This window comes from Triticum urartu, chromosome 7A, assembly GCF_056163025.1.
Source record: "Triticum urartu cultivar PI428250 chromosome 7A, HENAU_Tu73, whole genome shotgun sequence".
NCBI lineage: Eukaryota > Viridiplantae > Streptophyta > Magnoliopsida > Poales > Poaceae > Triticum > Triticum urartu.
This window is the reverse complement of record NC_141879.1, coordinates 601,910,480-601,924,403: the sequence shown is the minus strand read 5'-3', so window position 1 is coordinate 601,924,403 and position 13,924 is coordinate 601,910,480.

The window sequence follows — 13,924 nt, the reverse complement described above, 5'->3', positions numbered from 1 at the left end:
CTGAAAGGGTTACCCGCTAACTCCAGAAGGTCATGGGTAGAGTTGAAAACCCGTTTCATCCAAAATTTTGAAGATACATGCAAGCAGCCTCTGTCGGTCTTGGATTTGGATTCCTGTGTCCAAGGTGAGGGCGAGTCAACAACCAATTGGGTATGCCGGATCTCAGCTGTTAAACATTCATCAAATAGTATCAATATCGGTTCTGCAGTCCTAATTGTTGGAGAAGAATTGTCGTTTTCTCCCCTTTAAGTAGAAATTGGGGTGGCTTAAGCACCACTGCAATGACATGGGGGAACCCATGGCGGCTCTCGTCAAATATGCCGATTCTGATAGGACTAGGGACCACGACTCTGATGAAGAAAAGGCGGGTAAGGGAAATAAGAGTGGTAGCGTGAAGGGACAACAGCATAACACAGCGGGTCATGGTGGCAATGGCAAGAGTAAGGCGGAGAACAGTTTAGACTTTGTGGCCAGCGCCAATACGCAGAATCATAAGTAGCGTCGAAAGGGAAAGCCGCCCTGTTTTGGAGGGCCAAAATTCAACCTTGAAGCCATGATGAACCGGCCTTGCCCAAAGCATGGTACACATGAGAAGCCGGCCAATCATCTGTGGAAGATTTGCTACATCATGAGGAGTATAGTGATACGTCTCTGTCGTATCTACTTTTCCAAACACTTTTGCCCTTGTTTTGGACTCTAACTTGCACGATTTGAATGGAACTAACCCGGACTGACGTTGTTTTCAGCAGAATTACCATGGTGTTATTTATGTGCAGAAACAAAAGTTCTCGGAATTACCTGAAACTTCACGGGACAACTTTTTGGAAAATATAAAAATCCATGCAAAAGATGAAGGCCAGGGGGCCCACCACCTGTCCACGAGGGTGGGGGCGCGCCTGCCCCCTAGGGCACGCCCCCCTACCTCGTGGGCCCCCTGGAGCTCCTCCGTCTCCAACTCCAACTCTATATATTGTGTTTCGGGGAGAAAAAATCAGAGAGAAGAATTCATCACGTTTTACGATACGGAGCCGCCGCCAAGCCCTAAAACCTCTCGGGAGGGCTGATCTGGAGTCCGTTTGGGGCTCCGGGGAGGGGAATCTGTCGCCATCGTCATCATCAACCATCCTTCATCACCAATTTCATGAAGCTCACTGCCGTGCGTGAGTAATTCCATCGTAGGCTTGCTGGACGGTGATGGGTTGGATGGGATCTATCATGTAATCGAGTTAGTTTTGTTAGGGTTTGATCCCTAGTGTCCACTATGTTCTGAGATTGATGTTGTGATGACTTTGCTATGCTTAATGCTTGTCACTAGGGCCCGAGTGCCATGATTTGAGATCTGAACCTATTATGTTTTCATCAATATATGAGAGTTCTGGATCCTATCTCGCAAGTCTATAGTCACCTATTATGTGTTATGATCCGTTAACCCCGAAGTGACAATAATCGGGATACTTATCGGTGATGACCGTAGTTTGAGGAGTTCATGTATTCACTATGTGTTAATGCTTTGTTCTCGTACTCTATTAAAAGGAGGCCTTAATATCCCTTAGTTTCTGTAAGGACCCTGCTGCCACGGGAGGGTAGGACAAAAGATGTCATGCAAGTTCTTTTCCATAAGCATGTATGACTATATTCGGAATACATGCCTACATTACATTGATGAATTGGAGCTAGTTCTGTGTCACCCTAGGTTATGACTGTTACATGATGAACCGCATCCAGCATAATTCTCCATCACTGATCCATTGCCTACGAGCTTTCCATATATTGTTCTTCGCTTATTTACTTTTCCGTTGCTATTGCTATCATCACTACAAAATACCAAAAAGATTAATTTTGCCAGCGTTACCTTTTGCTATCGTTACCACTACTATAATATTACTTTGCTACTAAACACTTTGCTGTAGATATTAAGTTTCAAGGTGTGGTGGAATTGACAACTCAACTACTAATACTTGAGAATATTCTTTGGCTCCCCTTGTGTCGAATCAATTAATTTGGGTTGAATACTCTACCCTCGAAAACTGTTGCAATCCCCTATACTTGTGGGTTATCAAGACTATTTTATGGCGCCGTTGCCGGGGAGGGTAGGACAAAAGATGTTATGCAAGTTCTTTTCCATAAGCATGTATGACTATATTCGGAATACATGCCTACATTACATTGATGAACTAGAGCTAGTTCTGTGTCACCCTAGGTTATGACTGTTACATGATGAACCGCATCCGGCATAATTCTCCATCACTGATCCATTGCCTACGAGCTTTCCATATATTGTTCTTTGCTTATTTACTTTTCCGTTGCTATTGCTATCATCACAACAAAATACCAAAAACATTACTTTTGCTATCGTTACCTTTTGCTATCGTTACCACTTCTATCATATTAATTTGCTACTAAACACTTTGCTGCAGATATTAAGTTTCCAAGTGTGGTTGAATTGACAACTCAGTTGCTAATACTTGAGAATATTCTTTGGCTCCCCTTGTGTCGAATTAATAAATTTGGGTTGAATACTCTAACCTCGAAAACTGTTATGATCCCCTATACTTGTGGGTTATCAAGACTATTTTCTAGCGCCGTTGCCGGGGAGGGTAGGATAAAAGATGTCATGCAAGTTCTTTTCCATAAGCACGTATGACTATATTCAGAATACATGCCTACATTACATTGATGAACTGGAGCTAGTTCTGTTTCACTCTAGGTTATGACTGTTACATGATGAGCCGCATTCGGCATAATTCTCCATCACTGATCGATTGCCTACAAGCTTTCCATATATTGTTCTTCGCTTATTTACTTTTCCGTTGCTATTGCTATCATCACCACAAAATACCAAAAACATTACTTTTGCTACCATTACCTTTTGCTATCGTTACCACTACTATCATATTACTTTGCTACTAAACACTTTGCTGCAGATATTAAGTTTCCAGGTGTGGTTGAATTGACAACTCAGCTGCTAATACTTGAGAATATACTTTGGCTCCCCTTGTGTCGAATCAATAAATTTGGGTTGAATACTCTACCCTCGAAAACTATTGCGATCCCCTATACTTGTGGGTTATCAAAACTATTTTTTGGCGCCGTTGCCGGGGAGCATAGCTCTATTCTTTGAGTCACTTGGGATTTATATCTGCTTATCATTATGAAGAACTTGAAAGATCCAAGAACCATGATTTATCCCTCAACTACGAGGGGAGGTAAGGAATTGCCATCTAGCTCTGCACTTGATTCACCTTCTGTTTTGAGTAAGCTTGCTACACCTAAACCTGCTCCTGCTATTCGTTCTGATATGTCGCATGTTATTGATGATGCCACTTCTGCTATGCATGATACTTATGATGAAACTACTTCTATGCTTGATACTACTGTGCCACTTGGTGAATTTCTTGACGAACAACTTGCTAGGGCTAGAGAGATTGAAAATATTGAATCTGATAATACTGATGAAAGTGACGATGAAGACTTGCCTGTTATTCCTAAGGGTTATGTTTTTGATAAAGAAGCTTCTTTAGCTATTTTAGCTTGTAAAGATAGACATGAACTCAAGAGGTTATTAGCTAAATGGAATCAGCAATCTCTAAATGATAGAATGAAACCTGACCCTGCTTTTGCTACTTCACCTATCTGTGTTACCGATAAGGATTATGAATTCTCTGTTGATCCTGATATAATTACTTTGGTTGAATCTGATCCTTTTCATGGCTATGAATCTGAAACTGTTGTGGCACATCTTACTAAATTAAATGATATAGCTACCCTGTTCACTAATGATGAGAGAACTCACTACTTTTATATCCTTAAAATATTTCTGTTCTCATTAAAGGGTGATGCTAAGATATGGTTTAATTCTCTTGATCCTGGTTGTGTGCGTAGTCCCTGGGATATGATTTATTACTTGTCTGCTAAATATTTCCCTGCTCATAAGAAACAAGCTGCTTTAAGGGATATATATAATTTTGCGCAAATTGAAGAAAAGAGTCTCCCACAAGCTTGGGGGAGGCTTCTCCAATTACTTAATGCTTTGCCTGATCATCCTCTTAAGAAAAATGAAATACTTGATATCTTTTATAATGGACTAACTGATGCCTCCACAGATTACCTGGATAGTTGTGTTGGTTCTGTTTTCAAGGAAAGAACACCGGATGAAGCTGGAATTCTATTGAATAATATGTTAACAAATGAAAATAATTGGACACCTCCGGAGCCAATTCCTAAGCCTATTCCTAAACCAACTTGGAAGAAGAGGGGTATTCTATTTCTCAGTCCTGAAGATATGCAAGAGGCAAAGAAATATATGAAAGAAAAAGGTATTAAAGCTGAAGATGTTAAGAATTTACCTCCTATTAAAGAAATACATGGTCTTAATTTACCGCCTGTTGAAGAAACATATGATCTTAATCCTTCACCTATTGAAGAAACTCATGGTCTTGATAACCCGACACAGGTAGTAAAGGTAAATTCTCTCTATAGATATAATAAAGCTGAAATCCCATTGACTAAGTTTGCTAGCCCATTCTTAGATGAGTTTGATAAATTTATGGCTAAGCAAGAAGATTTTAATGCTTATTTTGGTAGACAATTGAAATACAATTCAAATATGCTTGAACACTTGGGTGATTATATGGATAATGTCAAAGGTGAACTTAAACTTATTAGTAAACATGCTTCTATGGTTACCACTCAAGTAGAACAAGTACTTAAAGCTCAAAATGATTTTCTCAACAAATTGAATAGTAAGAACAATGATAATGCTGTTAGAGTTATGACTAGAGGTGGTAAAATGACTCAGGAACCTTCGTATCTTGAAGGCCAACCTAAGAGAATTGAGCAAGATTCTCACAGAAATAATATAGATGCACCTAGTCCTTCTAAAAGGAAGAAAGGGAAAGAATGATACGACTTTGCATGCTTCTATTGAACCTATTACTGAAACACCTTAGAATCCAAATGATATTTCTATTTCTGATGCTGAAACACAATCTGGTAATGAACCTGAAACTAGTGATAAGGTTAATGATAATGTTCATGATGATGCTCAACCTAGTAATGATAATGATATAGAAATTGAACCTGCTTTTGATCTTGATAACCCACAATGAAAGAATCAACGTTATGATAAGAAAGACTTTGTTGCTAGAAAACATGGTAAAGAAAGAGAACCATGGGTTCAGAAACCCATGACTTTTCCTCCCAAACCATCCAAGAAAAAGGATGATGAGGATTTTGAGCGCTTTGCTGAAATGATTAGACCTATCTTTTTGCGTATGCGATTAACTGATATGCTCAAAATGAATCCTTATGCTAAGTATATGAAAGATATTGTTACAAATAAGAGAAAGATACCGGAAGCTGAAATTTCCACCATGCTTGCTAATTATACTTTTAAGGGTGGAATACCAAAGAAACTTGGAGATCCCGGTGTACCAACTATACCATGCTCCGTTAAAAGAAATTATGTTAAAACTACTTTATGTGATCTTGGATCCGGTGTTAGTGTTATGCCTCTCTCTTTATATCATAGAATTGATTTGAATAAGTTGACACCTACTGAAATATCTTTGCAAATGGCTAATAAATCAACTGCTATACATGTCGGTATTTGTGAGGATGTGCCTGTTGTAGTTGCAAACGTTACTATTTTAATGGACTTTGTTATTCTTGATATTCCCGAGGACGATAGTATGTCTATTATTCTTCGAAGACCCTTTTTGAATACTGCAGGGGCTGTTATTGATTGCACTAAAGGCAATGTCACTTTTCATGTTAATGGTAATGAGCACACGGTACACTTTCCGAGGAAACAACCTCAAGTTCATAGTATCAACTCTATTGGAAAAATTCCATCGATTATATTTGGAGGTTTTGAATTTCCCCTTCCTACTATCAAGAAGAAATATGATATTCTTATTATTGGGGATGTGCATATCCCCGTTGAGGTAACATAGTGTTATTCGGAATTTCTCCGGTTCTGTGTTATTCGGAATGAGTTCGTTACAAGACTTGATCAACCTTGTTAGTGGATTCCTTTTGATGAGCATGAGATGGATGAAACTAGAAGGCACAACCTTCTGTACCCCACTTTTACTTTCTGTTATTAAATAATAATAAAAATGTATTTTTCTGTCCGTTATCTGATTATCCGTGCAATATAAAAATGCCCCGAAAATAAAAGTTCTCCAAATGCCCTGAAATTTAAATATGATTTTTTCTAGAATATTTGAGAATATTTGGCACTGAGAGCACAGCAGGGGGGTCATCCACCTGGCCACGAGGGTGGAGGGCGCGCCCTACCCCCTGGGCGCGCCCCCTGCCTCATGGGCCCACGGTGGCCCTCCTCCACTTATTCCTGCATCCACACACTTCTTCTTCCTCCCACAAACACGAATATCCAGCTCAAGCATGAGTTCTAGCTCGTTTTGCTGCCATTTTCGATCTCCTTGCTCAAAGCACCTCTCACAAAACTGCTTGGGGAGATTGTTCCTTGGTATGTGACTCCTCCATTGGTCCAATTAGTTTTTGTTCTAGTGCTTTATTCGTTGCAAATTTTTGCTGCTTAGGTGACCCTGTTCTTGAGCTTGCATGTCAAATTTATATGGTTCCAAGTAGTTTTGATGCATGATATAGGCTCTAGGCAGTTGTAGGAGTAGTTGCTATCAATATTATTGAGTTTGGTTTACTTTTATTTTGAATTTACTAAAAATTTCAGAATTTTTCAAAAAATGATGAAGAGACTTTTGAGGGGCTCATCGAGCCGAAGCTCGAAGGAAAAGGCACAGAAGCCTAAGTATAATCTACCTCGCACCGCGGAGGTTTGGTCGTGTGAATGGCCTTCTGATGATTTCTTGAGAGCAGCCGGGATTTATAAAGATTTTTATGAATTGTCTAAGAATGCAGGCCTCACCGCTTTCCTCCACGACCAACGCGATCAGTATCTCTTACTCACAAATATCTTTGTGCAAAACTTTCATTTCCATTCTAGGAGCTCACCACCCACGGTGGAGTTTCATTTATATGATGAGCATAAGGAGATGTCACTTTATGATTTTTGTCATGTTTGTTTAGTCCCTTTCGAGGGGGAGACAGAGGAACCACATCGCGAGGATGTGGATGGGTTTATTGATACCATCATTGTAGGGGAAACAAGGAAGGTTTCCGATGCACGAATCACTAGCATACATTTTCCTGTTTTACGCTATTTTGCATTATTTGCTAGTCGTTGTTCAATTGGTCGTGGAAACTGTGGAAACCTTAGTGTCCCTGATATTATTATTTTGCTCCACAGTTTATTCCGTGATAACTCTGTTAGTATGGGCGGCATTATTGCTAAACGGTTAAGTCTGAACCGTACAAAGGGCCCCATCTTTGGAGGCATCTATGCTTCACGCCTAGTTGCACATTTTAACATACCTATTAGGCATTATGAGAAGGAAGAAAAAGTGTTGCCTCGTGTTTATTTAGATTATAAAAGTATGGTGGCACATGATTTTATTGTTAAGAATAGGGAATGAGAGCTTAAATACAAATTGTTCTTTGATAAACATCATCCTAAGACTATTACCCTGCTTGCTCCTTCTTTGTTTGATTTATCTGTAGGCCAGTACCTTGTTCCGTTAGAGGCTATTCACGCCTACCAGAACCTTGCACTAGCCATGGAGCCAGAGCCGGAACCACAAGTTGATCCTTCACGACAGTCTAATTACCAGTGGGATCCGGAGATGATTGCCAACCAGTGGCAATCGGAGTCTTCTTCTTCTTCGCAGTACGACCCCAACTATTATTATGGATATCCGCCAGGCCAGCCATGGCCACAGAACAACTTAGGCCAAAATCCTAAGCTTGGGGGAGTCCGTATTTCTCACCAACATTACATGTATGCTCACACACTCATTGCTAGATGTCGGTGCTCATACTTTTTCATTGTATCATCCATGCTAGTTTACTTTCCTTTTTATGCTTTCTTTTTGTGTGTTTAATAAACCTTAAGAAAAACCAAAAAAATAGTTGTAGCTTTTAATTAGTTTACTTTCCATGCTTGTAGTAGTAATTAAGAAGAAACCCCAAAAAGATTTCCTGTTCTTCTTTTACTTGTTGGGAGCTTTCCCATGTAAATAGTTTTATTTCTTTTCTTTTCTTTGGGGGTCGATCGGAGAAGACCATAATTAAATTGTTGAAGTGGCTCTTATATGCATTATTGTTGATCTAATAAAAGATCCCATATTGCATTGTCTTCTCCTGTTTATTGAATGCTTGCAGATTCCATCTTAGTCCAATGCACATGCACAATTATTATTATTCACATCGTTCGGTCGTGCAAGTGAAAGGCAATAATGATGATTATAGGATGAACTTATTGAGATGAGAAAAGCTGGTATGAACTCGACCTCTTTTGTTTTTGTAAATATGATTAGTTCATCGTTCTTGATTCGGCCTATTATGAATAAACATGTTTGCAATGACAACTAGAGATCATAGTTCTTGTGTCATGCTTGATTAGCTAGGAGCTTATAATGGTTTACCTTGCGTGCCAACATGCTATTAAAATGGTTGTGATGTGGTATGATAGGGTGGTATCCTCCTCTGAATGATTTAAGTGACTTGAATTGGCGCATGTTCACGCATGTAGTTGAAACAAAATCAACATAGACTTCACGATATTTATGTTCATGGTGGATTATATCGTACTCATACTTGCATTCGGTGTTGATTAATTTTAATGCATGTTCATGATTGTTGTCGCTCTCTAGCTGGTCGCTTCCCAGTCGTTTGCGAGCCTTCACCTGTACTAAGCAGGAATACTGCTTGTGCATCCAATCCCTTAAACCCCAAAGTTATCCCACATGAGTCGACTATACCTACCTATATACGGTATCTACCTGCCGTTCCAAGTAAATTTGTATGTGCCAAACTCTAAACCTTCAAATAAATATCATGTTTCGTATGCTCGAATAGGTCATGTATCAACCAGGGCTGTTCGTATCTTCCATGTTAGGCGGGTTATTCTCAAGAGGAGTGGACTCCCCTCCTCACTCACGAGAAATTGGCTAGTCACCGGGATGCCCAGTCCCATGCTTTATGCAAATCAAATCAAAATAATTGCAAACAAAACTCCCCCTGGGACTCTTGTTAGTTGGAGGCACTCGTTGTTTCGAGCAAGCCATGGATTGATGCTTGTTGGTGGAAGGGGGAGTATAAACTTTACCATTCTGTTTGGGAATCGCCTATAATGTGTGTAGCATGGAAGATATCGCCATCTCTTGGTTGTTATGTTGACAATGAAAGTATACCGCTCAAAATATTATTCATCTCTGTTTCAAAACCAAGCTCTGGCACCTCTACAAATCCCTACTTCCTGCGAAGGGCCAATCTATTTACTTTTATGCTGAGTCATCATCCTCTTATTAAAAAGCACCAGTTGGAGAGCACCGCTGTCATTTGCATCCATTACTGTTAGATTACATTGAGTATGACTTGACTGGATCTCTTTTACCATGAATTACAATGTCTAGTCAGTCCTTGGTCTTTAAAGGTGCTCTGCATTTATGTTTTGCGGTCTCAGAAAGGGCTAGCGAGATACCATCTTGTTATCTCATATTATGATTGTTTTGAGAAAGTGTTGTCATCCGAGATTTATTATTATTCCTCGCTAGTTGATTATGCCATCGATATGAGTAAACTTGAGACCTAAGCGTTATTGTGAATGTGGTTAGTTATAATCTTTGCTGAAAACATGAATGCTGACTTTCCATATTTACAACAACAAGAGCAAACAGAGTTTGTAAAAGTTTTTCTTTATCTCTTTCAGTTTGTGAACTGAATTGTCTCTTTCAGTTTGTCAACTGAATTGCTTGAGGACAAGCAAAGGTTTAAGCTTGGGGGAGTTGATACGTCTCTATCGTATCTACTTTTCCATACACCTTTTCCCTTGTTTTGGACTCTAACTTGCATGATTTGAATGGAACTAACCCGGACTGACGCTGTTTTCAGCAGAATTACCATGGTGTTATTTATGTACAGAAACAAAAGTTCTCGGAATGACCTGAAACTTCACGGGACAACTTTTCGGAAAATATAAAAAATCCTTGCAAAAGATGAAGGTCAGGGGGCCCACCACCTGTCCACGAGGGTGGGGGGCATGCCCCCCTACCTCGTGGGCCGCCTGGAGCTCCTCCGACTGCAACTCCAACTCTATATATTGTGTTTCGTGGAGACAAAAAAATCAGAGAGAAGAATTCATCGCGTTTTACGATAAGGAGCTGCCGCCAAGCCCTAAAACCTCTCAGGAGGGCTGATCTGGAGTCCGTTCGGGGCTCCGAAGAGGGGAATCTGTCGCCATCGTCATCATCAACCATCCTCCATCACCAATTACATGATGCTCACCGCCGTGCGTGAGTAATTCCATCGCAGGCTTGCTGGACGGTGATGGGTTGGATGGGATCTATCATGTAATCGAGTTAGTTATGTTAGGGTTTGATCCTAGTGTCCACTATGTTCTGAGATTGATGTTGCTATGACTTTTATATGCTTAATGCTTGTCACAAGAGCCCGAGTGCCATGATTTCAGATTTAACCTATTATGTTTTCATCAATATATGAGAGTTCTGGATCCTATCTTGCAAGTCTATAGTCACCTATTATGTGTAAAGATCCGTTAACCCTGAAGTGACAATAATCGGGATACTTACCGGTGATGACCGTAGTTTGAGGAGTTCATGTATTCACTATGTGTTAATGCTTTGTTCCGGTACTCTATTAAAAGGAGGCCTTAATATCCCTTAGTTTCCGTAAGAACCCCGCTGCCATGGGAGGGTAGGACAAAATATGGCATGCAAGTTCTTTTCCATAAGCACGCATGACTATATTCGGAATACATGCCTACATTACATTGATGAACTGGAGCTAGTTCTGTGTCACCCTAGGTTATGACTGTTACATGATGAACCGCATCCGGCATAATTCTCCATCACTGATCCATTGCCTACGAGCTTTCCATATATTGTTCTTCGCTTATTTACTTTTCTGTTGCTATTGCTATCATCACTACAAAATACCAAAAACATTACTTTTGCTACCGTTACCTTTTGCTATCGTTACCACTACTATCATATTACTTTTCTACTGAACACTTTGCTGCAGATATTAAGTTTCCAGGTGTGGTTGAATTGAAAACTCAGCTGCTAATACTTGAGAATATTCTTTGGCTCCCCTTGTGTCGAATCAATAAATTTGGGTCGAATACTCTACCCTCGAATACTGTTGCGATCCCCTATACTTGTGGGTTATCATATAGGAATTCCATTTTTCCAGAATAATCATGGCTCGAATGGCAGTTCAGGTTCCGACTCTCACGGGCCCGGCTTTAGTGGTGGCGGATCAAACTCTGGTTTCGGAGGCCAAGGTAACCAAGGTGGTTTTAATCAATAGTCTGGTCAAGGGAATCAGCAGCAGCAATCTGGTTATCAAAGTAATCCAAAGTAGTCGAATAATGGACAGTATCATGTGTTCACTATGATTTTATGCAAACGAGATCAGAAGCTTCATAAAAGGGCGGTGAACGCAGTTGAGCCGGCAGTTCACCGTTTCTTAAGATCGTCTGGACATCATATTCTTTGGAGCCGTGAGGATCACCCACCCCGGGTTGACAATCTGGGTCAGTTGGCTTTCGTGGTTGCACCTCAAGTTGGAGGGTACAGGTTCACTAAGGTGCTTGTCGGTGTCATAACCGGCGAATCTCGGGTAGGGGGTCCCAAACTGTGCGTCTAAGGCGGATGGTAACAGGAGGCAGGGGACACGATGTTTACCCAGGTTTGGGCCCTCTTGATGGAGGGAAAACCCTACATCCTGCTTGATTATTCTTGACAATATGAGTAGTACAAGAGTTGATCTACCGCGAGATCGGAGAGGCTAAACCCTAGAAGCTAGCCTATGGTATGATTGTATGTTGTCCTACGGACTAAAACCCTCCGGTTTATATAGACACTGAAGGAGGCTAGGGTTACACAAGGTCGGTTACAAAGGAGGAGATATACATATCTGTATTGCCTAGCTTGCCTTCCACGCCAAGTAGAGTCCCATCCGGAAATGAGACGAAGTCTTCAATCTCGTATCTTCATAGTCCAACAGTCCGGCCAAAGGATATAGTCTGGCTGTCCGGAGACCCCCTAATCCAGGACTCCCTTAGTAGCCCCTGAACCAGGCTTCAATGACGATGAGTCCGGCGCGCAGTGTTGTCTTCGGCATTGCAAGGCAGGTTCCTCCTCCAAATACATCACGAAAGAGTTTGAATACAAGGATAGTGTCCGACCCTGCAAAATAAGTTCCATATACCACCGTAGAGAGAATAATATTTCCACAAATCTAATCTGCTGACACGTTTTGGCAGCATGACATCATGCCACGGCCCGGTAATTATTTGAACGTTTTTCTTTAACCAGCCCTGCACATAACGTTATGGCGGTTTCTTGACATGTCTTGTCAAAGAAGAGATCGTGTTCCCCTTATCACGGCTTCTCATCAATACAAACGTGGGTAACCCAACCGTGCATGTTGGTATGACTCCTAGATCTTAGGTAAGTCTCGAACGGCCACGAGGAGGACGCCTGATATTCATCCCCTTTATAAAGGGACAAGGCTTTTTCTTTTTTCCCTCCCGTGCCCAATCGAATCCTTCCCCCGCCTCGAGTTCCAACAGCCAAAGCCAAGGTCAGGTGCTTCGGACCTCCAATCATGTCCGGATCCAGCCTTCAAGGCCGGTGGATGCCTTCCTCCGTCACGGGGGAGGACATCAAGAAGTTGAGGGAGGCCAGATATCTGACCGCCGAAATTTCGCATAGGCTGCCCGCCCGAGGGCAGGTCGTCCCTACTCCCGAACCCAACGAGAGCGTTGTGTTCGTCTTCCACTTCCTCCAAGGACTAGGCCTCGCTCTTGATCCCTTTGTTAGGGGTCTAATGTTCTATTACGGGCTGGATTTTCACGATCTGGCCCCAAATTCCCTTCTTCACATCTCGTCATTTATTGTAGTTTGTGAGGCCTTCCTCCGCATTACCCCTCACTTCGGCCTGTGGCTCAAGACCTTCGATGTGAAGCCGAAGATGGTTGAGGGGCTGTACGCTGCGTGCAGAGGTGCTCTAATAAGCAAAATTACTGACGCTCCATGGCCAAAGGGTTCCTTTCTAGAGGTGACCGGATTGTGGCAACGGGAGTGGTTTTACGTCACAGCTCCCCGAAGTGCAAAGTGGGTAGCTGCCCCCACCTTTCGGTCGGGCCCTCCACCACAACTGATGTCATGGATCAGCAGGGGGCTGAGCTGGGGTCCAGCCAAGGACGTGCCAATACTGCAGAGCCATATCCGAGATCTCTTCGAGGGAGATGTCAGTTTGGTTATGGTAATGCAAGTTATGCTGGTTCGTCGAGTCCAGCCTTGCAAACGCCGGCCCCTCCGCATGTGGGAATTCAACCCGGAAGGACCGCGCACTATTCAGAATTTCCTTGGCATGACGCACGAGGAGATGTACAAATCGTTCTTCGGACCCAAAATAGAGTGTCTGGACACTACCGAGGACGTGGGCCTGAGCTGCAACCGCCCCGCTGCCCAAGTTAGTAATCCCATGGCAGAACACACTGTCCTTTTATTTATCATGACATCATTCTGAAGAATCGCTCTTTGACCAGGACTGGATAACAAAGGCGAAGATGATCTGGTGTTCGGCCCCCCTTCCTGAAGGTTTGGACAATCCGGTGCTGGAAAAGATGCTCGAGCCAGCACCTTGTCTAGTGCCCTCGAAGGAAGATGAAGGGGGGAATAAAGAGGGCGAAAGCGGGCCTCCATGGCTACCTATTCCAATCGAGGGAATGAGCGCCTCCGCGAGGGAGGATAACCAAGGGGAAGAATTTGACATTCTCTCTCCCCGGGGAAGG